The sequence below is a fragment of the Equus quagga genome, chromosome 7 (assembly GCF_021613505.1).
Source record: "Equus quagga isolate Etosha38 chromosome 7, UCLA_HA_Equagga_1.0, whole genome shotgun sequence".
Lineage (NCBI taxonomy): Eukaryota > Metazoa > Chordata > Mammalia > Perissodactyla > Equidae > Equus > Equus quagga.
The window spans coordinates 75342966-75368280 of NC_060273.1; positions in this window are offsets into that span (position 1 = coordinate 75342966).

Genomic DNA, 25315 nt, shown 5'->3' on the forward strand with positions numbered 1-25315 from the left:
CTTTTGCTCATTCAAGAAATAATTACTAAGTGCATCTAGGCAATTAATTCAAATAAGGGGATATCAATTCAAATAAGGCATGATTGGCTTCTGCTTTCTTTGAGCTTACAGTCTAGAGGAGCAGGCAGACAAGCTACAACCTGGAAAGGGCTATTCTGGGGGCAGTTTGTACAGATTTTCTATAAGAGAACAGAGAATCTATCATTGGGACCCTCTGGAGAAGCCGTATACCAGCTGCTTAAGAAAGACTGTTAAGCTCTGAAGATCATTTCTCTGTGGAAAACCTTTTGGAGTGTGGTGAGCAGCTTGTGTGTATGACACTCATGGACTGATGAGAAAAGACAGACTATAGACATGGGGACACTACAAGTGACTGGATTAAGGAGTCAGGGAGAAAACAGTCATGGTCAGAGAATTTCTTTGGACAGTTTCCAACTGTTGGCCTGAAGGTCCCACCTCGTCTGAGGATTGACGGGTTTTCTTCTTAAAGTAGTTTTAAACTTTTTCTAATTCAGAAATCTCACATAAAAATTCAGATTTCTGGGGCCGGCCCTGTGGCTGAGTGGTTAAGTCCGCGTACTCCACTTCGAAGGCCCAGGGTTTCGCCGGTTTGGATCCTGGGCATGGACATGGCACCGCTCATCAAGCCTTGCTGAGGCAGTGTCCCACATGCCACAACTAGAAGGACCCACAACTAGAATATACAGCTATGTACTGGGGGGCTTTGGGAGAAAAAGGAAAAGTAAAATCTTAAAAAAAAAATTCAGATTTCTGGCCTTGGAAAATGGGAAGAGCTGTGAATCCTCCTTTCACTTCCCCAAGTGGTAGCAATCTGGGTGAGCTGTATAGCGGCGGCTCCCCTTGGTTGGAACATCATAGGAGCTGGTTCTCTCTAGTCCCCACCGCTCCCTGGTCTCTCAACCTCTTTATTGTCTAACCCTGAGCCTATGTCATTCCCTACCCCTTAAGATTCCTGTCTCTTGGTTATTTTCAATAAAACACTAAGCCAGGTACTGCTGTGAAGGGATTTTGCCTGTGTAATTAAAGTTCCATGTCATCTGACCTTAAGAAACAGAGATTACCTAGGTGGTCCTGATCTAATTACATAAACGTGAGAAGGCTTTGCTATGCCCTTGCTGCTTGGAGGATGGAGAGGGGCGTGGGAGAGGGAATGCGGGTGGTCTCTAGGAGCAAAGATTAGACTCTGGCTGACAGCCAGTAAGAAAACAGGGAGCTCCGTTCTACAATCATAAGGAACTGGTTTCTGCCAACAACCTGAATGATCTTAGAAGTGGATGGTTCCCCAGAGCCTTCAGATAAGAGCCCGGCCAGCCTACACCTTGATTTTGGCCTTGGGAGAGATACCTTGAGCAGATCCCAGCCAAACCCACCAGGACTGTTGGCCCCCAGAACTGTAAGAGCTGTAAGAAAAATAGATTGTGTTTACACCACTAAATTTGTGATAATTTGTTATGCAGTGATGGAAAATGAAGACACAGACTTTGGAATCTGACGAATATGAGTTTACATCCAGGATCTGCCACTTGCTATCTGTATAACCTAGAGAAAGTTCCCTCAACTTCTCTCCTCGTCAGAAAAATGGGGATATGAATATAACGCACCCCATAAAGTTGTGAAGATTAACTGAGATAACACATTGTAAAACAATTAGCCAGGTACATAGTAAGCGCTCAAGAAATATTAGCTCCCAATAAACATTTCAATTTTCTGCATAGCTTCAGTAAAAGCAAAATGTTTGAAAGTTCTTAAAAAGTAAATCATTCAAGTGGAGAAAATATTAAACTGCTTACATGTCGTCATAGAGACCAAAACTGTTGATTGAAATACTTTGTCATTGTTTGACTCTTGTGGGATTTTTTCTGCCCCTAAGAGCCCCTAAGACCCTGTTCTGCCAGCCTATTTCAGGCTGAAACTCCATACCTGAAGGAGGACAGAAAGCTTGGGATCCTGTTCCTAGTCCTGTAAAGAGCCAAGGGATCTTGGGCATGTCCTCCCATCTTTCTGGGCCTCATTTTTCTCATCCTACAATGAATGCAGGCTTTCCAAGGTCCCCAGGAGCCTCCTCACTCCCCTCTTTTAAGGAGTCATAAATGAAAAAGATAAGGAGGGACCGCCTGCATTAGAAAAACAACTGAGAGTCTTTGCATTTGATAGAGGGGGAGAACCCAGGGCACATGGGTGGAGATGGAGTCTCCTCCATTTTCACCCGTGGTGTTACCTTCTCATTTACTCATCTGTCTTAAGGGTTTGAGAGCTGAAGAAAATGTTGGTGAATGAGAAAGTAATCCATCTGTCAAAAAGACTTCTCTTCCAGGATTTGCCAAACATTCGTTAAGTTAGCTCCTCATTTATCTGTAAGCAGTAAAAATTACTTCCAGAATTAGAAGATAATTAAGGCAAGATTATTATTAACATCCGTATCTTGTTACTTGGTGTCCTCCTTGATACATTATCAAATCCGTCTTGGCAATTATCAGTCCTCAGTAAGCCTCACCAGGTATTATTACAGCTAAAGCACAGTGATGAAAAACACCAAGTCCAGCACTGGGGAAAAGCTTTGTAGATGAAAATATTGGCATTTGGGACCATTTATGCTGCTTCCCAATTCTGAATGATTGCTAGTGTTCATGTTTATTCAGCAAAGCTCCTTGGAGACCTGTTTGAAAGGGCACATGTTCCCCGGGTAGGGAAGAGAAGCCACTCTGCTCTCCGGAACAAAAAGAGAGGCAAAGAAGAGGTCATCAGTGACCTCAACTTTCTGCTGCATGCAGCTGGCCTGCTGGGAGCTTATTAATGAAGAATCCACAAAGGAGATGGGAAATTGGCTTTGTTTTCAAAACAACTACTGGCTGCGTGCCCTTGGGCAAGTTACACGATCTCTCAGGGCCTCAAGTATAAAGTAGGTATAAAGTAAAAGAGTAGACTCTCTCACCAATCATTTCTTTGAAAAATTTCCTCCACATTATTAGAGGGTAAGGAAATTCACCTATGTTATTTTTCTAATCTAAATGAATCCCATTTGTCAGGGTTGACAAGAAATTCAATATCATTACGAGGGTAGGCTAGTGGCATGGGCAGCATTCAGTGGTCCTGCTGGGTCAGTGCAGTCTGGAGAGTATGGGGAAGGGCCTCTGTTCTTCAGTCCGTTATGGTGCCACTGAGATTTTCATTGTCCACATGGACCATTTCAAAGTAAGCAGCTGCTTTACTCATGGCTTCCCTGCCCCCAGTGACTAGCCTGGCTCCTGGAACCTTCAACATAGCTCCCAATATACAGAACATGGGCTCAGAACCCAGGAGCCATGCTGTATCCCCACCCTGCCTCTTCTCATGTGTGACTGAGGATTCGTGTCACTCTGCAACCCCCTACCCGCCTCAGATCTCTGAGAATCCAGTCTCTCTCCTCTGGTTGAACTAATTCTCCCTTCAACCTTGAAGACTTCCCACTTTGGCTCAAGCTAGATGCATATTTCAGTAACCCTAGGCTGGGGACCACGATGGGCTTGAGCATGATGACAATCACCAACAACACCTCAGGCCTGGGGAATGCAGGATAGCTGGAAGGACTGTGAACTAGTGGGCACATGCCCACCTGAAGGAGGAATTTGCTACTCAGTTCCAGGTGACTTATGTCACATAGCATTAAAGTCCAGAATTATAGGTTTCCAATGTTTTAGGAAAAGCAGAAATCCAGATTTTTTTCAGGTGAAACTTCTTGATTTTAAAATTTTGGTGCAATTAAAAAATAGGAACATCACGAAGGCCAAACAGACCACATCTGATGATAGCCAGTTTGTGATTATGTTTAGATCGTCTTCCTTCAGCAGTTTTTGACTCAATTTATCAATTTTTATTTTTTCTCCTGAGTTGATTTTGTATTATGAAATATGTTAGGTACCAACCTAAACTGGCTTCACTACAAAAGAAGAAAAAGTTTATTTCCTGATGCAACTAGGAAACCAAGCATGGTTGCTCCCAGGAGCTCGAATAATAGCGTCAGAGTTCCGTCTCTCTCTTTGCATCTCTCAGCTCAGTCAGACTCTGCTTGGTTTTATTCTCAGAAGACTCTCTTTGTAGTGGGAAAAGGATTATCAGTAAATAGCTCCGTGCTCACGACGGTCTTATAGCTCTGAATTCAGAACAAGAGATAAAATCTTTCTTTATGGCTCCAGTATTAGAAAAAAAAAAAAAGGCCAGGAGCCTGTGGCTGAGGGAGCTTGAATCACGTGTGCTTTACTGAACTCCTCACTGTGGACCAGAGGTTGCAATACCTTAACTGGCTAAGCCTGTGACCCCCGCCAAGAGCAGGATGGGTTGGGCAGGCTCTCAACTCCTAAATACATGGGATGGGTGAGGACCGAGTCCCCCTAAGAAAGGGATTCGGGGCAGGTGAGAAAAGAGCCATTGTGGTGTACAAAGGTCTCTGGCTTTATTCAAGCTATTTACTAAATCTAAAAAGCTTCTAGGCAGTGGTCATTTCACTCTTATAAATAAATCTGACTATGAACACTGACATATTGGCTGGACATATGTAGCAAACTGAAACAATTACAAGCTCCTAAAGGTAAGTAACTAAGTTTTGCTTAAAACAAGTATGTGCATTCAGGCACACATACTCCCCTCCCCTACCAAGGCTTTCATTGTCTATGTAATTAATGTCCAAACACTTCAATGTGGCATTTGTGGCTCTTCCTAAGATGTTACAAACTATGACTCAGTATAGTTTGGGTTCCAAGACTGAATCCTGCTTTGTGGTTTATAATACCGGGACTTGGCCTTTTCTGAGCCTCGGTCCAAAATGAATAAGTCAATGAAGGAGGTTAAGAGAATCCTGACAGGTGTGGGTATTCTGGCACAAAGGTGCGCGAGTGGAGGGACTACTAGAAGTCTGTTTGCATGGGAGCTAAGTTTCCTCCTGGGAAAAAACTCCTAAAAACCGAAAGCGTATGCTCTGCTGGGCAAATATGCATCTCGGCATATTTGGGAGAAGTCTGCAGGACAGTGGGTCTTCTTAGGAAAGAGTCCCTGCTGACAGGAAAAGGACCTCAGTGCCACCAGCTGGAGCCAGCAACAGAACCTTAACTCTCTGCATGGAGAGCTGTTTTTCCGAGGGTTGTCCCTTAGATTTACCCTCCTGTTCCACCTCCCCTGGTGAATTTATGAGTCCTTTAAGGAGCAGAGCAGCTGTAAGTAAAATATGTAAAACAGCAGGTACTCCAGTGACATCAGATTCTTGTATCTGGCAGAAAATGCATCAAGGCAGGGAGAGTTGCTCTCTCTACTTCTGCCGAGATGCTGCACAGCTCGTTCCAGGGCCTTCGTCATAGAGCCCCATGGAGCAGAGGTGGTCACAGGGAGGCCCTGTCGTACCCAGAGGAGCAGCAGTGGTCATAGGCCTGGCAGGGAACTGCAGCACCACAGAGCCCTGGGGGTTCCAGGGAGTTCTATGGGGAGGGGAGCAATGGTGCCCTCTGTGGAGCAGTGGTGGCCGCTCTGGGGGACCATCTCCCTGACCCCTTTAGCTGCCTTGTGCAGAGCAATTTAGCTTTGCCCTGACTCCTTCAATCTAATTTCTCCTCCCCAACTCTTAAAGTGATCTTTCATTATTTGACCATTATACTGAATGTGTTGATGTTGGCAATCAAAAGACATTAATGTTAGGGGCCAGCCCCATGGCTGAGTGGTTAAGTTCACGTTCTCCGCTTCAACGGCCCAGGGTTTTGCCAGTTCAGATCCTGGGCGTGGACATGGCACCACTCATCAAGCCATGCTGAGGCGGCATCCCACATGCCTCAGCTAGGAGGACCCACAACTAAAAATACACAACTATGTACCGGGGGCTCTGGAAGAAAAAGCAAAAATAAAATCTTTAAAAAAAAAAAGAAGACATTAAAGCTAGAAGGATTCACCTTCAATCCTGGGGTAGAAGCAGTGAAGAGTAAATTTTGAGGGTGTTTAGTGTATAAATAATTGTTTTTTTCACACACGTGCACACACGCATACACACACACAGGTGCACATCCATAGAAGACTAAATGGATATACACCAAAAGGTTAACTCTGGTCTATAGTAAAATTATGAGTAATTTTTCTTTTTTTTTCATTTCTTTCTTCTCCTTTTCTTTCTTTCTTTCTTTTTGGGAAAGCTTATCTGCATTTTCTAAATTTGCTGTAATTAATTTGTTTTGCCTTTGTATACATACAAAAAGAATCATTTAAAAGAAAATAAACAAAAAACCTTCCAACCATTCTTAGACGCCATTTTAGAATCTAACTCCTCAACAGAGCTGTTTCTAGCTTTTCCTCCTCCTCCACCTCCTGGCAAATAATCAGGAATTTTCAATCCCCTGAACTGGAGCAGTGCCACCACCTCTGAGGGCACTGATTTCGCCCTCGCCAAGTGTTGGCTGTCTGTTGAATGTACCCAGCCTGGGGCCTTAAATTAGTCACCTAATGGTTCTAACTCTTTTAATTCAATTAAATTTAATAACTTTTGATTGAATGTCCGCGGGCTATGCTGAGCCATGGCCCTTTGTATATACAAAGGTGTAGTTAATGGCCCCAGCAGGAATGCCAGAAAGAAATGAAAGTGGGAGCCCACCATCCTCATTTAACTCACCTTGGTGCTCCCAGCTCCTGTCCCACCCCATCCTGTCTGCGGGATTCCTAACCCCTCTCCAGGTCTGGGTCCCTGTGCCTTGTTCATTGCCCATCCTTGTGAGGAGGCTCATTCTGCCTCTTCTACAGAGCTAGGGAACTTGCACTCCACGGGGTGTGCAAAATAATCTATTAGGAGGAGGGAAGGAAACATTAGAAATTTAACTTACATTTACTTTCAACCTAAAACAAAAGGGAAATGAAGGTTGCCAGTATTTCATATTCATTAACACGTCATGCTAACTGGCTACATATCAGAGGGTTATCATCTGTGGTGTTCAAGGGATCCTAAGGGAAAAGGATGATTTCTGACCCAGGAGGAAGTTGACTGATGCCCCCTGTCTCAGTCAGCTTAGTCACCACAGACTGGGTGGTTTCAACAACAGGACTTGATTGCTCATAGTTCTGGAGACTGGTAGTCCGATATCAGGAGGCCAGCATGGTTGGGTTCTGGTGAGGGCTTTCTTTCTGGCCTGTAGAGGTCTGCCTTCTCACTGTGTCCTCACATGGTGGAAAGAAGAGTGAGCTCTGATCTCCCTTTCTTCTTCTTATACTTCCATCGTGTGGGCCCTACCCTCATGACCTCCTCTAAACGTAATTACCTCTCAAAGGCTCCACCTCCACATACCATTACACTGGGGGTTAGGATTTCAACATATGAATTTTGGGGACACATAAACAACACCCTCGATTCATTAGCTTTCAGTTTTCACAATTTAGTTTGGTGAACTTGAGATTATCTTATCTAGCTTTAACTGAACTATCTCTCAGAAAATAGATTACCTGCTCAGAAAGATTCCTGCTATAAAGAATCCCTGGGTTAAAGATATGAAAAACAAGAAATCTACATCTCTAAATTTCTACTCTTGACCTGAGTCCTTTTATAGCTACATTCAGTGATGATTGAATGATATTGGTAAAACCACTATGTATAGATATATATTTCACTCATGTTAACGGTGAATTTTCCCTTAAGAGTATTGTCACATAAGTTTTGGGTGTTCTGATATTCTGGTATACAGTGTTTTTCTCAAGTATTGAAGCACCAGTATTTTGGGGGGGTGAGGGTGAGGGGTTCTAATATAATTATTTTTATATTAAAAAATCTAAAATGTGAATTATTTCTGTCTTGTGATATTCCTGGAGAGTTATGAATTGCATTAAAATTTCAAATCAAAGGAAGATACAGTTGTTTAGAAAGTGATCTTCTATGTCTTCAAAATTCTCAAGCGGAAGAGTAAAATAGTCATTGACAATGCAAAGCTTCTATTGAAAGAATAATTCCTTTTCTCGTTCAAGGACTTTCTGAACAACTGGAAAATGAGTTGACAGCACTAAAACTGATATAAGTAATTCAAATTCTATTGGAATCTCAATTTTTATATGATGAAACTAGAGCAAGATGAATCAGAAATGATTTTTTGAAAACAACAAGTATAGTTTACCATCCTTTAAACCATTACAGTTCTTGAAAAAGACTTTACTATGTCCTCAAAATAATAAAACAACAGAGGAAAGGATTAGAAGAGGAAAGAGTCAACGGAAAATATATGGAGTTAGTTTGTATCTTCCTCCTCAACATTTCTCAACTATAGTCATAAAAGTTTTTCAGAAACTGGAACAAATTTATACTAACAATTATACTGCTTTAGGATTGCATTCTAGAAATCAAATATATTCCGTTTTCAATGTTCATTAGTTTGTATTTAATATTTTGGTTATTTTTGAATAATGCTTTATTTTATCTGTAAATTTATGTTTGACCAATGTTTGTTTTTTATTTAACTTTTTATCAATTTGCTTTAACTTGTTGCTTTTTAATACATTTATATTCTTTTAGGTTTGCAATATGAATATCTAGTTTTACTGACTTTTTAAATTATGAATTTTGAACATCTGAATTAGGAAAATACCTAAGTGACTATCCATGCTTTTATAATGTACAAAATGAATACCAACATGCTTTATTGTCATTTTGATTCTTTATATTTTGAGGAGTTGGCTAACAAAAGTGTGAAACCATCACAATCATGAAGATTTTAAAATAGTGAGTATTTTAACTTTATCTCATCCTTTGAATGTTTCAAGTTTTTAATGTTTTATAATGAAAGCAATATATTAATAGTAGTTCATTCAGAAAATTTATAAATAGATGCATATTTTGGAGGTAGGTGTTCAATAAGTTTTGCTAATGGGGAGTAGAATAGGAAAAGCTTGGAGACTGTTTTATTGCAAAAAAAATAACCTATTAATGTTGTCAGGGAATGTTTTAAAGAAGAGCTAGGATTCAGCAAATAGACACAATCAGAACTTTCTGAAGATCTGAAAAATATTTTTGGAAGACTTTTGAAATTCCTAAATTTATGAGTTAGTTCAAGCCATACTTTCTCCTGCTTAGAGTTGACCCCTGGCCCCATCTCCCCAAATGACCCGAGGAAAGTCATTTGACTGCTCTCATTTCCCATGGCATCTTGTAGCATATCCATTCAGGTCATTTCCGGAAGGGGAAAATGAGAAAATATTCCTTGGCTTTTGTTCAGGAGATGTTTCAACTGTATGTGTCTGAATAGCCTTCCCTGAATATCTGGTCTATGAGGTCATTTGGCTGAAGACTTCCCTCTGTCACAGGGTCATGTAATAAAACTATCAGAGAGCAGATAGAACCAGTCCAAAGACTCATTGCTCTGTGTTTCCTTAAACAAAGAAACAGGGAGAGGCTGTATTCCTAAAGAATAGAGGATTATTAAGATGTTCTCTGCTTTGGGAAATACCCATTTGCAGAGAGAAAAGGGGCTGACTGCTGGCATCAGGTGCAAATGATTTAAAGCCTAAAGTGACAAGAATGTACCACATACATGAAGTTCAGTGCCATCCTTACCCACATTAACATTTGTAACTTCAAAGAGACACTAGGTAGGTCACTGCAAGGAAAGAGAGTACTTTAACCACGTTGGTAGTCCTGGATTTTACGTTAAATCCCATCCCACTGAGCAGGAGCCCTTGGGCAAACATGGGAATAGTGGTCTTGATTTGTCAATTCTAACGATATGTCTTTATATGTTGATTCACAAACATTGTCTTCATCCTTTCTGTGGAAGCCTTCCTCAAATAGGACTCACACTTAGACCACATGTAAATATGGAAAATCATTGATTGAGTGTTGACAGAGAATTTGGCACAGTGCCTTGCAAAACCAGTGGAACTGTAGGAGAGACTGCTTTTATCCTTAGCATGGATCAAATCTAGGCATGAGAAGGAGCATGCCTTCCAAGAATGCTTTTCTAAAACATTGCTGGGGAGAAATGCAATTGAAGGGAAATCTGACATGTGACTGGAATATATTAGGTAACCTACTCAACTTCATAATCAAAGGCAGCTGTCATTTGATTGAAGTAGAAAACCAAGGAGGAAGTTGCTTTGTTCCACTATATGCATCCTTTAAAATTACAATCACCTATACCTGCAAATAAATTCCCAACAAAGACCATGTGTTATTAGATGCCTTAATTGTGATTTAATTTTTTATCTTAAATTTAGGAGTTTTTAAAGAATGATGAGAAGGAACAGGAGAGATTAATATAAAAAATGAACATATAAGAAAGCAATTAACTAAGATATTTGAAAGTAAGCAGTGAATTTGATTCATATATGTTTTACAGTCCCAGTGCTAATGATTTCTTAAAACTGTGGCTCATGATTCCAACGGAAGTAGAATCTACACTCAAATAATTTTTGATAAATTGATGACCATAGATGAATCTCAGTTTCTCAGAGATTATAATCTATGTATGTCTTGCTCTTATGTAACTTTCTATCCAGAAGGTGAAATGGAAATAAAAATAGCTAACTATTGTTTAAAAAATATGACACCTTGTTTACCAATGCATTTTTATTAGCCTTATGTATCATGTCTTTTATTCTGTGTTTTTGATGCTTTGACATCTTGGAAGTTTGCTGGTCCTAGAGGTATTGGCTCTCACAGGGCTAGCTAATTTCCAGAGATAGCAAATAACTTGCCTGTGAATGTGCCTTTCATATGCTAACCAACCAATCTGGAGTCCATACTCCCAACCACCAGCTTTATTGAGCTCTTCCACTCCAGACACTATTCCCTTGCCTTAATCATTCCAGGACCAGATACCAGACAACTGGGAACAACCCCTATACCTCAGAACCTTCTGGTTTATTCAGAGTAGCCTATCTTCAACCTGCTTACTCTGTCTCACCAATTTCTTTCTGAAGAAACCACAGTAAAGGCTCTTGCCACAGTATTCCTCTCTCCTGCCTCCTGACCATCCCTGACACATCCCCTCCTCCCATGGCATGGTGTGACCCCTCCTCTTGGGATCTGTGAGTATAACAAACTATCTTTTCAATAGCAGTAATGGAACCTATATTTTAAAACATAGCCTGGTGATAGTAATGTTTCCTAGGTTATGGCAGACTAGATTTCCTACCAAAAAATCTCCAGGTGCAAACCATAAAAATGCTGAATGAAATATAAAAACACATTTTAAAATGCATAGCTGGTTCACTAGAAGGTAAGGAAAAACCAAATTGATGAAAAGCACAATTACAGACAAGTTACCAAGCAGAAGGCAGTGATCCTTCCTGAGGGTATCCACCAAGTTCTAGTGCCCAGATCTTCGGTTTTAGGTGGCTTTACATAGGGGGCAGAGCGTAGAGTTTGCACAGAGTAGGAAGTCATCAAACAGGGACTCCTCAAGTGGTTAACATTGGTGGATGAACTGAAAAGATAAAAACCCACAGACCAAGATAGCCTCGGCTTTGAGTTGGGGAGGGGAAATGGTTAATGGTCTCTCTTGAAGATTTATAATATTAACCCCGACCTCAAATAACTTTGGGGCTGGAATTTATAATGTGTTTGTATGCCCCCCAAACCTAAAGCCAAGAAGTTTGTTTCAAGTGGTTCTACATAAGAAGAATATCCAGGTGCCTAGAGGAAGCAAATGGAATACACTTCTAGAGAAACTCACTGTCAACCTTGGTCTCAAAAATTTCCCACAGATATTCCAAGGGACCTAAACTAGCATAAGTGCACCTACAAAAAAATGAAACACATGAGGTAGAGGCTACATTGCCATAGACAGAAGTGAAGTAGAGTATTGAGTACTCTAAAAACAATGTTTGTTAAGTGAATTTTCAAAATGAAGAGCCTGGCTTGATGGTCATTGAGGTCCCTATAGTTTCCACAGTTCAGACACCTAAGACACCAAACAGTAGGGAACAGAAAAGAATTGCTCAAGATGTGTAGCCATGTGAGAGGTCTAGGTTTAGGTTGTCAGGAAGCGGCCACAGAGGAGCAGACCCGGCCTTGATGTTTTCCAGGCTCCTCACCTACATGAGCACAGGCCTGGTGTATGGTCATCCCACTCATGTCTGGGACAGTGTTAGTCATGCAGTCTTCTGGATGAGGAGGAGGAGGAGAATTTCCTTTCAAATTCCCTTTGAAGCATCAAAGCATGTCCCATTCCTGCCTGGAGCAGTGTCATGACCACATGGAACATCCAGGAGATCTGTGCGTGACTGGCTTTCTCAATAGCTCCATGCACAGTTCCCACGCAGCTGGAGAGGGTTGCTCAGACATGCAGAAAGGCCACAGGCCCTAATTCTTCCTCCTCCTCCTCAATTGGCCATCTCATCGCCGTGGTCCTGCTGTGATTGTCAGTTACTGAAATTGGTTAAGCACCGTTCTGCCACTTACTACCTCTGAAACTATGGACGATTTCTTCACCTCTCTGAGCCTTGGGGTCCTCATCAACAAAGTAGGCATAATCATAGTACCTACTTCCTAGAGTTGCTGTAAAGATTAAACAAGGTAACCTCCACAGAGCACTTAGCACACTACCTGGCATGTTTTGTGTTCCATAATTGATGGTGTCTTCCTAACTGAGGAAGATAAAATTAAGAGTTTGATAAGCACGTCACTTTCTAGGCATGATGAGAATGATCAGATCATCCAAAAGTTTGCTGATGCAACTGAGATATCTAAAAACTTCTGTACATTATTAGCATGCATAAAGGTTTCAAGCCATGCTTGAGAAAAGGACTTTTGAACTGAATCAAATTATGTATTTATTTGTTTATTCCAAGCAACTCCTTATTCCAGAAAAGATTTGAAATAACCAGAAGAGAAATACGTATAATGCAGCAGTATATAAAATTAGACATGGAAAATAAATTTATACTGGAAAATAAAGGTAAGAAAATTGAAATACACAGCATATGACAGAAAAATTTGTAATGGAGTCTTAAACATTTGATATCTGATGGATTTCAGTCATCCTTGAACCCAGAGAAACTCAATCTGGAACAGAGCAAGAAGCGTATCAAAGTGTTTGAGTCTATTCCCCAACTCATGAGATTATCCATAGCTTAAGACAAAGCCTTCTACAGAGGAATAATTACATACTTCTTTAAAAGATGGCCAGATGACTCCCGCAAGCATCTAAGAGCCTTGAAAGGACCTGCACAACTCCTTTGTCTGCCTGTAGTCCCCACAGTGTGGCTAGAAGGTCAGAGTGTTGGGTCCTGCTAGTAGGGGGCGTTTATTATGCTTTTGTGACTCCTCAGTCCTCTTTGAACACCCTTTTGATATTTGTGGAAATTCCTGCCTCTCCAAAGTAGAAAACTCACCTTTCCTCCCTCCCTCATGGCTCATCTGACACAGGCTTCACCAGTCTGATAGACCCACGTAAGGCTTTGAATCAGAAGCAGCAATGGTGAGGAGGCAGACGCCAGGCAGGATCTGCATTATTTCGGGCAGGGCTTGTGGCTGAGGCTGCAAAGCCTGGTGCCTGACCCAGAGGTAGCGCTGGTGCTGCTAGGAGAGGCACGTGCACTAGGTCAATGCCAGACACAGGAGTGGAAATGATGGAGACTCTAGCATCTAGGCCTCAAGAGCGGTGGTAGTGTTTTTTTGTCAGAGCGGCTTCACTGCATGGCTTGGGGAATTGTTTCTGGAAGCTTATCTCAAGTCTGGTACTCCAGCCCTTTCAGTGATTCTGTGAGCTACCCAATAAACACCATTTTAATAAACACTCTTCTTTCCAGGGGCAGCTTCTATTGTTTGAAACCAAGAACATTGGCTGAAACTCAGACATTTTTCTCCACTTGCCTCACGCCATGTTCACACAATGGATATTTTGTTTATAAAAGCCATAGCTTAATCTACCTTCTTTGTTAGCGGAGATGATGTCTAGGGAATACAGTTATAGAAAAGAGCTCTTTTATTTTCTTTTACTGTCTTGTTTTTACCTTGTATAATTTGTATTTCTTTTAAGGAAGAATGAATTACCTTATTCATTTTAAAAAGCTTAAAATGTTAAAAATTCAGGTTGCCGCCAGGATGATTTTTATCTATTGGGCCATCAGGCTACCTGCTGAGAGACTGAATATACAAATGGATAATGGCCAGATTATATATAAAAATAGAAGTCTGACATACAGCCTGCAGCACCCAGTCCAGAAAGCCCAACAACAACACCTGTCACAATCAGCCCCAGATATCAGCACTTGGTCAATAACTGACAGTTTCCCTAATTTTTGTCCATTTCCAATGTAGGACCAACCAGAGAAAGCCAAATACACTCCCCTAACCATCAGGCAGGATGCCCCACTTCTAGTTAGCCTTCCTCCAGCTTCCCCATGCCAACAATTCCAACCAAGGCATAACTGAAGCTTTCCCTTTTTCCATGATAAAGCTTTCCCACTCCCCTGCCTGTCTGTAAGTCTGCCAAGCACATGTGACATGGCTGGCTCCCTTGATACTACAAGTTCTGAATAAACAGGCTTTGCTTGTCCTAATTTGGGTGGTTTTCGTTTATTTCCACATTGCCAAGGCCTTATTTCCACCAGCGCTTGTTGCTGCAGGTAACTATGACCAGAACTATGAGCTGCCGCGTTCTTCACTGCCTCCACTTCTGTTCTCTCCACTCTTCCAACTGAGCCCCATTCCTCAACAGGGTGCCCTCTGTCCTGAACCATTCAATGGGAAATGATGGATGTGGTGGATGCTCAGCGAGAAACCGTTGGTCCTAACAGTTGTTCCTTAATCTAGGCTGTTATCACAGTTCAAAAATCTAATTCTAATGAGGAAAGTCATTGTTTTAAGGTCATAGAGATTAAGCATAATGGGAAGCAGCACAGTGTAAAAACAGAGTCACAACTAATTCTATTATTTTAAGGCTGTGCTTAATGGAGCTTTGTAACACATGCAGCAATGTTTCAGTTTTCAAAATTAATTCACAAAAAGGAGGCTTTTATAATATCTATTCTCAAAATAAATCATTTTGCTCCTCAAAGGTGCATGGTTCCAATGAGGCATTAAATGAACAATGTATAGCTAATTTTCTAGAGTTGCATTTGAGCAGTTTTCTAGTTATTTGGTTTTGATTAGATATATTAGGAAGAACTGAGTAAAATAATCCCATTGTTTTTATCTTGAATTGTTGGAGTCAGCATCTCAAATGGACCGTCTACCTAGACCAAATTGATTTTGCAGTCTCACATACTCTTTTTATTTCTCTCTTTATCCTTCTTCCAAATAGTTATTAGAAAAAGCTATCATTTGATTGTCAAAGCACGGAGAGGATTGTTAATTAAAACAGGAAAATCCAAACAATAGCCCTTAAGTACTTTGCTTGCTTTGAATTGCATTTTCCTTTGCTGCTTAAAAAGTCACCTCATTACTGGAATTCATCAATTCTGGAGACTTTTTTTTCACATTTTAACATACCTGAAATGCAGATATGTTTTATAACCAATGGCATGTCAGTTTATTCGACTGCATTTTTTATTGTCTGGTGATACACAAGGTAATGGCATATGTTATAATTAATACATGTTAAATCCAGTAAAATCTAACAGCAGGCTTTTGTTAAGCATTACTTTCTGGTATTCTATACCATAATAAGTCCTGTAGAAAAGCAACAGCCTCTGACTGAGGGTATGAACTTTGCAAACGTGCCCTCGGGATCTCTAGGGTTGCTCGTGAGGAGAGAGCAGGTGAGTCACCAGGACAACTCTGTCCTTTTGTTCTTTTCTTCTTTTTTAAATAAATGGTATTTCTCTATAAGCTTTCTTTAGAAGAGAGGCTGTGTTGCTAAACAAAACAAAACAGAATTTTGAAAATCAGTGACCAGGGAGATTGACTACCTGCACAGAGTGAAAATAGGGGCTCCTTCTTGAACTCCTACTGTGTGATGGGCCCAGAACTAGATGCTGTACATATGAGGCAGAAGATTTTATTGAGGTACTAATTTGTGTTTTCTGTCTATAATCTTACTGCACCACCCCTATTTCTAGAAGTTAGTCTGATTTGTGTATTCTTTATCCACCAGAGGTTTGTGGCAGGGCCAGAAGCAGGAAACATCTCAACTCCTTAAAGATGATGCTGGCTGTCCTCCACCCCAGTCCCGCTGCCCCCCACCTCCAGACTGGGAAGAGGTCTAGGTCTGAGTCCAGCACTGTGCTCCCCTCTGTGTAGGTGACCTCAGGAGATGGCTTGACCACAGATACATATAGGAAGATGGCCCCCAGGCGTGAGATTCCTGTTCTCTGTAGTAATCTTGACAAAGCCTCTCTCCTTGACCAAACCTTAGTCATGATCCTCTGAGCCCTCTGCTTGATTAGGCCCAAATTGGGGCCTCTGTTTCTGTCCTTATAGAGGCCAGTTTTAGCAAGAATCCTGCCAAGTCAGTTTAGCCAGACTTTAAGATCTGGTCACCCTCAATCTCTGACCCAACTCCTCATCCCTTATTATCCCCCTGGTAATAGCTTATCACCCTGGCCACCCTTCAACAAGAATTCTGTTAGATCAGTAAAGCAAGAATTACCCTACTGTCTTAGTAATTTTCCATCCACCAACCCCTCCCCAACGCTGCAATTGACTGCAAACCCCCACTTTCCCTTGTCATATTTGGAGTTAAACCCGATCTCTCTCCCCTACTGCAAAACCCCACTGTAGTAGTTCCTACACCTATCACAACAGTCCTGAATAAAGCCTGCCTTACTGTGTTAAAAAGTGTCAATATTTTGGTTTTTTGACAATCTGTGCTCCAAGAGTGCTACGGTGGAGCAGAGCCACCGGACCTGCAGGGACAGTGAGCACCCAGGTTGGGCAGGTGCTAGAGGGGTCTTCGATGCTTTGATGAGTGTAGGACGGTGAGAGGAGAGGAGAGAGATCTCTAGCAATGGCTGTGCTTGAATTTTATATCAGCCTGGTAGGTGGAGACTTGGAGAAGATTTAAGTTGATTTAAGAAAAGAAATACATTTCTTGCACAGCAAAATTTAGGCTAGCAAATTTATATCATGACACATATTTTATCCCATTCAACTTTACAACATCTGGAAGGTTAGTATTATACCTCTTTTGCCATTGAGGTCTTGGAAGCTCAGAAAGAGAAGAGATTTGTCCAACTCTTCAGAGTGAGCCAATCAGTGCGGAACACACGAGTGCCCAAAATATCTGGATACAGAGTAAACAAAAAGAAAAAAATTAAACGGAAGCATTCAGCTTCATCTGGAGAATTAAGAGTCCTGTAGGCATAGTCAACATGGGAGAAGGATGAAAGACATTAATTGACGTTGTGGTATAGTGTCCTACTTTGTGTTTGTTCTTTGTCTTTTCAAGTGAAATCTAAGATAGAACCTCAATATTTAAAATGGACAGAAATGAATGGAATCCTTAGGCAATTTAAATTTTGACAGAGGCTGAAAATATATCATTGTTTGTGCAATCTATGAAGCATTTTCCTTGGAGCTCTAAGGGCATCCTATGTAAATCTGCCAACTGGTTTTGGGAGAAGGACCCTAATGGGAGGACAGGAGAACAGTGATAAGAATGTGAACTCAGCAGTGGGGTGGGCTAGGTCCAAATTCGGTTTCTTATTCTCAGGGATAAATTACATAACCTATTAAATGTGAATAGCAAAGTGCTAAGGCATGGCAATGCACATTTTTTACAAAACTGTTTGGAAGTCCAAATTAGGCTCTTCTACTTAGCAGCTGGGTAACTTAGAGCAATTCACTTAACCTCTGAGCATCAGCTTTATCTTCTGGAAAACAGGGATCACACCACAATCTACCTCATGGGTTGATATAAGAATTAAATGAGATGATAGGTATAAATTTCTTAGCCCAAGATCCCCAGACAATGAGCATCCAATAAATGGTTGCCATTATAGTAAGTATTATTACCAAAAGTGCTGCTGTTACTTGCACCCACAAGTCTACAAGTACTTTGAGTTAAACTCAGGCAGCAACCTTTCTCTCCTCTTCCTCTTTCTCTTCTTCCTCCACCGCTGTTCCTCCTCCTTCTACTCCTTCTTCCAACATGACTTAAATTGAGCCAATGTCAAAGTTCTAGAGCCCACATCTTTTCAGCATGAGCCTGAAAAATGAGAGTTTCCCCATCTTTGCCTAAATTCACTTGGAGAAAAAGCTCAGATCTGGAGGAGAATGACTAATTATTATTCACAGTTCTATAAAAACTGAAAGGTAAATATTGGCCTTCTAGATGCAAAGCATTACATTTTCTCTGAAATTTGTGTAAAATGATTTTCCACTAAAAATATGAAATAGATGATTCTGTTTTGAGAGCATTTATTATTATGCAGATTAGAGATTAAAGGCCCAAATATCTATTTTGCTAATTCGCCATTCATGAAAAAATTAAACATGCTAAAAAGTTCTCATTTTTAGAGCAAAGACTTTTAAATTCTCAGCTCAGAAGGAGGTCTACGATTGTCAAAAAGATATTTAAATGAATGCAGATATTTTTCAAAATCGTCAATCCAGATGAAAAGTATAATTCAGTGTGTAGTGCCGCTCCTCTATGACAAAGCATTATGATTTCTTTCTTGTTTCTTGTTTATATATATATATATGCGTGTGTGTATATATAGACAATTGTGGTGAAAGCAATGATTAATTTGTAAAACAGACGAATTGAAAGTTCAGCGTCTAAACAAGTATTTCAATGCCTCAAAGCAATCATAGTGTTAATTTCCTTCTCTTTCTTAATGGATCTCAACTTCCTGTGGCCTTTGTTGCTAGGAAACTAGGTTCTACTGAATTGAAAGCCACCTTTCTGTTGTTGTTGACTCTATGGAGTCTGAAATGAACCAGGCATATCTTGAATCTTTCAGGATTAACTATCAGTGATGTGCTTATGAATGATGTGAAAAACTCTAAACTCAACATTTTCTGTAGAGACACTGCTTAAAACCCCAGGAGAAACCCAGTTCTCTTATAACTTCCCTTTGAAAAGTTCTACTGGTCTATCCTGTGTGAAGTTAAGTCCTCCATAAGTAGAAAGTTAAAAGGAACTGAGCTGTGGTCCATTTCCCCTCATTTCCATATTGCATTAAGGTACAGGCCACCTTAGGAACCCTGACAGATATTCAGAGAGGTAGAACTTCAAAGTAACGACGCATTCTTGGGCAGATTGTATTCTTTCAGGATAGTCCTTTTTGTACTCACAGTTCCAATTCAGAATATGAATGCATGCTGGAGGCTTTTAAGCTTCCTCAGTGCTATTGAAAGTGATGAGAGTGATAGAAATTCATTTGCAAGATGAGTAACTATTTTAGGAAGATGTCTTGGTCAGTGGAAAAAGATAGCGAATGCGATTTGCAGCCTTGTTCTCTCCACAACCCAACTAGGAATTACAGATTCTCTTTAACAGCATTTTGATTGTGATGCAATTCTGAGAGTGTGCATTCAAAGGCAGAGGTCATGTGGATAAGAGGCAAATCATCTGACAGCAGAAGTAAAGGTTCAGGGCAGGTCATTAAGGCAGCCCTGAAATCCAATATGACCGAAAATGGACCATCAGCCACTGGTGGGATGGGGTTTAAGAAGACCCTAGAAAATCTTAAAGACAGGCTGACTCTATTCTCTGAAACTTTTCTGCTTCTCCTTTCCTATGCTACTACACTCCATTTTATTGTTGTGTATGTGTATGACTCTACTATATTTCAAGCTTGAATGGAGCTAATGTCAAAGTTCTAGAGTTCACATCTTTTCAGCATAAGCATGAAAAATGAGGATTTCCAAATCTTTGCTTAAATTTACTTGGAGAAAAAGCTCCCCTACCCTGTCTTGATCTCCTGTTAATTTAAGAAGAGTGTCTTGCATATAGATGGCATCCACCAACAGTTACTAGATTTACTCCAGAGCCCCCTCATAGATGACTCTGGTTGTATCTAAATTATGCCCCAAATTATGCATCTCTGTTGTTGTTAGATGAAATCAGTCAGATGGGTTAAAAGAAAAACCCAACATAGACATAGGCAAATAGCTGATTACAAAGCTAGCCATTTGAATATGGTTGTATCAGAGGTATTTCCCATCCCTACCATCATAGGAGAGTCCCCTCAGTTTGGGTACCTAGAAAGAGACCAAGGACATATCATCTTCAGCTTTGACCACAAGGAGAGGTGCCAGCATCTGAGTGGCAGCTGGTCTAGAGGAAAGCAGCAGCGGGGCTGAGGGGACACCCAGCCAGTCTAGAGTACCATGATGGCAGTGTGTATCCTATGGGAGAGGAAGCATATTTCCTCTACCCACTCTAGGTCCTTTTGGCTGGGCTATGAATTAAATTTACGTGAGACAGAATAACAGGAAAAATCAAACAAAGCTTCAGAACATGTATACGTGGGAGACACTCAGGAAAGCTGAGTATCTCATGAAAATGGCAGAAGCTCTCATCTTAAAGAACATCTTCAGCTAAAGACAAAGGAGGATGTTGGGAGTGGAGGGAGTCACTTATGGGAGATCACCAGAAAAGCACAATAAACAAGAGTAAGGTTATTATGCAGATTTAAGTCCTTGCCTTCCACACCGCTAGGAGTTTCTAGAGGTAAGGTCATCCCCGCTTCTTCCTGGTACAGGAAGATAAAGGAGATACCTTGACAGGTGGAGATTTCCCTTGCAAATGTAAATGCCTCTTAGAAAGGGTAAATTCTACTTTTCAGAGCTTCTCCCATGTCTGCAGGATTCGTGGGTTTTTTTGAGGAAGTTTGGCTCTAAGCTAACATCTGTTGCCATTCTTCCTCTTTTTGCTTGAGGAAGATTGTCCCTGAGCTAACATCTGTGCCAATCTTCCTCTATTTTATGTGGGATGCTGCCACAGTGTGGCTTGACCAGCAATGCTAGGTCCACACCCTGGATCCATACCTGTGAACCCCAGGCCACCAAAGCAGAGCATGTGAACTTAACCACCATGCCACCAGGCAGGCCCCATTCTCCCATGTCTATAGTTTTTACAAGTAACTAGCCCAAAATAATCCTCACGCCAAAGAGACACATTTTGGGGTGGCCAATTCTGATCCCCTACAATCCTCTATTCTGGCTTCTGCCATAGGCACTGGTGCATGTTCATTTCTAGCATTCAGAATAGACCCTTGTTCACCAAGCCACCAACAGGCTCCTCAACACGAGGTTCAGACAGATTAGTTCAGGATTCCTACATCTCATGGATCAAGAGCCCTGATGATTTTCCCTCCCCAGTGCCTTCCTAGAGGACAGGGCGTGTGTCTTTTTGTAGGTCCAAGCACAGAAGATCTAATGCTGCTCCCTTTCCTTGTCAGTGGAGCCATTTACTCACCTTCCTAACACACCCACTCTTAAGGAGTTCTGCCCTCAATGACTCAAAGGAAAGTTGCTCTCCTGAAGGCAATTTCCTAAGTACTTCCAAGGAAACTTTCTGAGATATATCTTCTGGGCAGGAAAACAGAACTCTGACAGGTCATCATTCCATACTAAACAGAGATAAAAATATTCTTCCATTTCAAAAGTCATGTCTTCCTTTTAATGGTGGGATATTCACAGTAGTGCAGCATTTCTTAGTGCCCTAAGAACTTGGGCTTTGGAAGCAAGCCACTTGGGTTCAAATTGTACTCTGCTAGGGGCTATGGGCAATTACTTGACGTCTCTAAGCCTCAATTTCCTTGCTCATACAAGTAGCAATTATAGCAATATTCATCTTACAAAGATTATTGTGAGAATTTCATGAGCTAATGCATGTTCTTAGCAGAAAAACTGGCACAAAAGAAAGTGCACAAAAGATAGTTTCTGTTATTATTATCATCATTATGCTTCACAGGAATGTCCAATGAGCACTTTCCATGCATGCACCAAGCACTATTGGATACTGGGGAAGGAAGATGAATAAGACTGGTATCTACTCTCAAGGGACTCTCAGTCCAGTGAAGAAAACAGTCATGTGAAGAGTAAGTTACAGTACAAAGTAGTGTGTTAGCAGAGGAGAGAATACACTGTCATGGGTTTGAGGAAAGCTAGTGATAGAGATTCAGGAAAGTTTCACAGAGGAGGGACATGTGATCTGGCTATTGAAGGAAGAATCATATGGGGAGGAGGAAAAAGTTTTCAGGTGGTGGAAAACCTAGCTAAACAAAAAGACTCTTTCCTGCTGTGTTTGGGCAACTGGGGTCAGCTTGGCACTAACCTTGAGCTTGGGGTGCCTGTGGACAGGGTGTGGTGGTTTGGAAATATGAGAGCCTAGAAGTAGAGGAGACAGATCTTGATGTATTTCTTCCAACCAATAGCCTTTCTGGTACTTTCCAGGCTGTCTTATGTGTACTAAGAATGACAGCTAAATGGTACAATATAGATTTGGTAGTTTAGTTCATTGGACCTAACTAGCAGTGGTTCAATCAAGAAGTTGACAGACTTTCCTTAGGATTGCCTGTGTTCTCAAATACTGGTAAAGATAATAAAGATTTCAGGCAACTCTCTTAAAAGATTTACCCAAAACCTACCCTTGCCTCAATTTTTAGAATATGTCAGGTAAAAAATTTCTCTAGCTTGAATGATCTGGTTATTTTTGTTTTTAACTTCATTCTTCACACTTAAAGCTTAAATTTTTCCTTCTTAAAGAAAGCCATTATTATCATAATTTCTTCAAAGGGTATTAATACTTCTTTAACAAAACTTTGTAATTAGTATGAGAAACTCTTTCTCATGGTCACAATACTAAAGTGTCTAAAAAGCATAGGTTTTGAGTCCTGCTTCAACCTTCTACTGTCCTTGTGCCCTCAGGAAAGTTAAAGGCCCCTCTGAGCCTCATTTCTTTATCTTCAAATTGGGAATATTTTTCCTCTACTTAAAAAAAAAAATGTTTCATAGACTTTTTTTTAGTGCATTTCTATATTCACAGCAAAATTGAGCAGAACATACAGAGATCTCCCATACGCTAACGGACCCATACATGCACAGCATCCCCCACCATCAACCCTTCACTTCTGAAGGATAATTTTGCCGGATATAGAATTCTAGGTTGATGGGTTTTTTCTTTCAACAATTTAAATATTTCCCTCCACTCTCCTTTCTCACATAGTTTCTCATGATAAGTTTGCTGTAAATCTTATCCTTCCTCCTCTATAGGTAAAGTAGTTTCCCACCCCACCCCCTGGCTCTTTCCAAGGTTTTCTCTTTGTAGTTAGTTTTCTGCAGTTTGAATATGATATACTGAGGCACTTTACATTTAGTTTTGTTTTCCTTTTCCTACTTGATGTTCTCTGAGCTTCCTAGATCTATTATTTGGTGTCTGCCATTGATTTTCAAAGTTCTCAGCTGTTACTACATCATATATTTCTTGTGCTCCATTCTCTTTTTTCTCTTTCTTGTATTCTGATTATGGAGATTGAAATTATCTCATAGTTCTTGGATATTCTGATTTGTTTTGTTTTGATTCTTTTTTCTCTTTGCATTTCTGTTTGGGAAGTTTCTATTGACCTATCTTAAAGCTCACTGATTCTTTCCTCAGCTGTGTCCAGTCTGCGATGAGCCCACTAAATGCTTTCTTCATTTCTGTTACAGTGTTTTTGATCTCCAGCATTTCCTTTTGATTCTTTCTTAGAGTTTTCATCTCTCTGCCTACATTACCCATCTGTTTTTGCAAGTTGTCTACTTTTTCCATTAGAGCCCTTAATATATTAATCATAGCTATTTTAAATTCCCTGTCTGATAATCCCAACATCTGTGTCATACTTGAGTATGGTTCTGATGACTACTTTGTCTCTTCATACTATATTTTTTCTTGCCTCTTAGCATAACTTGGAATTTTGTTGAAAGCCAGATATATTGTACCGGGTACTAGGAACTTTTGGTGGGAATTTATATTAATCTGCCTAGGAGTTGGGCTGTGTTTAATGCTTGCTGTTGTTATAGGTGCCAGAGGCTTCAGATTCCTCTAGCATCCTTGTTTTTGTCTCTCCTCTTGATGTTGAGCTTCCCTAAGTACTCCTCCTCAGGGAGAATCTGTATCTTGCAGCTCTTTGAGCTGTAATGCACTGTTATTACACCAGGGCTCTGTTATTGTAGTTACAAGGTGTGGGAGAGGGAGAACATCCTATAATCTTCTTATTAAATTACAATCTTTTAGTAAGCCTATTATCTCTGGGCTGCAATCTTCACAGGTGGTTCTCCAGAGATGTAGCTTTTTCCCCCTGCCCCCTACACTTCTCTGGTCGTGGAATTCCCAATCTATTGTCTTGAAGCCCCGACTTCTGTTGACTGTGGTTCCCCCTTCTCCCCACCCTCTAAGTGAGGCAGAAATGCTGGAGAAAGCTATAGTGGAAGGAATGTTCTTCCTCCAGTTGAGGTAGTGCTGACCAGGTCTTTTCCTTGGAAAGGAGGCCTTTGTTATGGAGAAGGCTCTGAGAGCTTCTCACCATGATTACTCTTCCCCTCCCCCTGCCAAAGCCACAAGAGGATCTTTCTTGGATCTTGAACTTGCTATGGTTCCTACAGATAAAGCTCACGAAAGTTTGAGGGCCTCTTTAAGATTGTAGCCCCCCCTAAGACTACTTCTCACTCTCATGTTAGTACATACTCTGTCTTCATCAATTCACAAAATCACCATTAAGTATTCCTACTAGTTTATGGTTCTAGTGGCTTCTGCTCCAGACAAGCAGTTCTGGCTTTGACTCTCTCTATGTGCCTGTCTCTCTATATTTCAGGGTAGCTGTTTGTCATTCAATCTGACTTCTCTGACAGTTCCAGGAAAAGTTATTGACCTTTAGATTGCCCAGCCTTCTGTTGGTGTTGCATGGACAGGAGTGATAATTTACAAGCTATTTTCACATTGGAGCTGAAACCATAAGTCCAAATTGGGAATAAAAATAGTTTGTGTGTCTAAGTTCTTTGGGGAAGATTCAGTGAGAGAATGCATGTAAAGTGCTTGGTATAGTATCAAGCACAGAGTAAGTATTTAGTATATTTTAGCTTTTATTATCCTATCAGAGAAGATTTACAATTTTATTCCTATTAACATATAACAGAAATTAAATATTTTACTACAGTGCATTTCTTTAAAACAAAATAACTTAAAATAAAAGAAACTATTTTAACTACACTACATGAATCCAGCCAAGGAGTACAAGATTAAAACTGAACGTCATCCAAATTCTAAATTCCACCTCCAGTTCCAAAAATACACAGCAATTCAGTCTGGTCATGCTTTCTTGATCAGAGCACACCTGCCATTGGAAATAAACATCTCAATTTTTATGATCCAGTGATTATTTTTTTAATGCACATTTTATATGCCAGGAGCTATGTGATATAAAATTGATTTCCTCTTTGTGC